Raw genomic sequence first — 2,671 nt, 5'->3', positions numbered from 1 at the left:
ACCCCCCTAACATGCAAAGGATTAAGTCTGACCTCAGCCCTATGAGCCCAACCTTGGGAACTTAGCCCAAATGTGGATTGCAGCCTCTGGGCAATGCAGACATCACCCAGAGCCATCACCCAGTGAATGGAAAGTTTCTGTATTACTAATCTGACTTTGGGGAAACTCACCCTTTGGCTTTTTGACACTGTGGGAGGTTGGGAAATGACCAAAAAGCCCTTCCCCACATCTGTTTATGATCAAGGAATACTTTGGAACCCTAGTGGGCCCCACAGGTGAAGGAAACCCTGCTGTGCTTGGTCCTGCAGTATAGGCAAGCTGTGGGCAGCACTGTGGACCTGATTTGACCTAGGGTCAGGTACAACTATTGAAAATGACCATATTACCCTTATGCCACTGACACTGGATAATGCATCGGGACATGGGTCTAAGACCCATTGTAAGGCCCAGTGATCCCAAATGAGTACCAATCAAGCACCGGGTCAACCCAGTAAGCTTAGGTTAACCCTAGGAGTACCAGTGATAGGCTGAAAACTTAATATGACAACTTTTGATTTATATGTAGGAATTGATCCCGCGCTCGAGGTTAACAACCAGACTGCTGTTGGAACTGAGTATTTAGAACCAAACTCAGGTGAGTGAATAATACTATTATATGTGCATGTGTAATTATGATGCTATGCCGGCTAATAAGAATTGAATTATATATGCTGTGTTATTTACTTCTGTTCAAATTACTCAAATCACCGCATAATGACTGTCTGTTGATCAACATTGTGAATTCTTATATGATGATTGTGATTGTTAGACTAGATGCCGTAGTCGGCTTGGAAATGAGGCCTGTGGTAGCCCGTAGAATGGGATGCAGTTGACACCACCCGACTCATACGATGCCATATAGACATGGGGTTAGAGTTTCATCACCCGTGCTATGCACCCTTGCCAACAGGGGTATAGGTGTTGGATGCTTGTGAGGGTGACCATATGTATATGAGAAAAGAAATGAAAAGAAATGAAAGAACACCGGAATGGTGAATGAAAAGAAATGAAAGAATACCAGAATGGTGAATATGGGCTGTAAGCCAAAGAGAAGAAAAGAGGAAAGAAATGGATTTCCCTACAGGTTAATTACAGAGGGCTGGTCGGGCTGACCTTGGTGACTGATGCGGGGGCTGACTGGTCCTCTCCAACAACTCAATGGGTGTATTGCGGGAAGGGGTTAGAAGCCCGCACCAGGGATACATGTATTGGGGATTGTAGTAGCACTGACCTAACTTAGTTGTATTGTTAGCTGGCTAATAAATAATTTGGACTTGCATATCATGTAGGGACATATGAACTGTGAATTGTGATTGCATATGCATGCATGATTGATGTTATTTGCTCACGAAGTTAGTTGGGCTCACACTCTATTATACATTAGATGATTTTGTAGATAGATGCCAATGTAGCCTGGAGGATTATCTCGAGGAGGAGAGTCCTGGTTGTTACGATGATGTTGGTGTGGACCCCGACGGAGGTCATACCGATCCTACATACTTTCTCGGTGGTCATTGATGAAGACCGTTGAGAAGTGCTTCTGATGCTTTTTATTTTGGGGACTCCTTTTTGTTTTTTCTAGGAGTTCATCCCCATTTTGACTGTGGACCGGTTGTAGTTTTTACTTTCTTTTCTTTTTGGGTTTGAGTATGCTCACCCTGTATATATGTTTATATAGTAGTTTTATCTTTGGTTCTGTCAGCTCTGTTTTCTACTTTGTGGGTGGATGGGAAATGTAACAAAACAATCTTTCTTATGTATATATTATCATCATTTCCCCGTATCACTATGCTTCCTTTATTTATTAAAATTGTAGTTTTACTGCAACACTCTGATCTTACTTGTGGTAATGAGATGAATGTGGTTTCGTGAATGTAAGCACTACTTCTAGATTCATAGGATTTGGCGGATTGGCGTTATGCAATTCAGGTCACCTACCCAATCCTCCTAGGGGGTGGTTTAGGGTGTGACAGCGCTTGGTATCAGAGCATGAGGCTCTTCTTACATTCATGGAGTGCAGACTAGGACTATAAGCTTGAAATAATAAAATATGTAAAAATTAAAAGCTACAGGGGAGGTACTTGCAATTAAATAAAAGATGCATAATTTTCATTAAATAAAAGATAACTGTGGCCAAGCCACTACATAAGTTTCACTGGTAAACTGAAAATTTAATGATTACATAGCTAAAAAAAAAAATAGTACATAAGCATAATGGAAGGAAAATAATCTGAAACACATGGTATGGACTGGCAGGAGCTGATCAAGAACTACTCGGTGGGTGGTAAGTCATCTGGAGGAGGCTGTGTCTGGCGAGAGTTAACCCCATAGAATCTATCCCAGAAATCTAATCGCTGCTGGATAGACCCCACTCTCGTCTCCAAAGAAGCGAGGCCCTGGTCCATCCGAGTCGCTATATCAGAGAGCTGGGTTTTGAGGTTCTGGAAATGTGTCATCATTTGCGAAGGCCCTAGCACTTGAGAACTAGTAGCACCGGTTGCCTCATAGGAAGGAAAGTCAGTAAACTGAGTGCCAAAGTCCTCGAAGTCACCCTGACCTATGCCCTGCTCCTCTGCATGTAAGCCCTGGGTGTCCCCCTCAATGTCCCCTAGCTCTACACCCTTAGTATGAA

This window comes from Telopea speciosissima, chromosome 10 (genome assembly GCF_018873765.1).
Source record: "Telopea speciosissima isolate NSW1024214 ecotype Mountain lineage chromosome 10, Tspe_v1, whole genome shotgun sequence".
NCBI lineage: Eukaryota > Viridiplantae > Streptophyta > Magnoliopsida > Proteales > Proteaceae > Telopea > Telopea speciosissima.
This window is presented reverse-complemented; position numbering follows the sequence as displayed.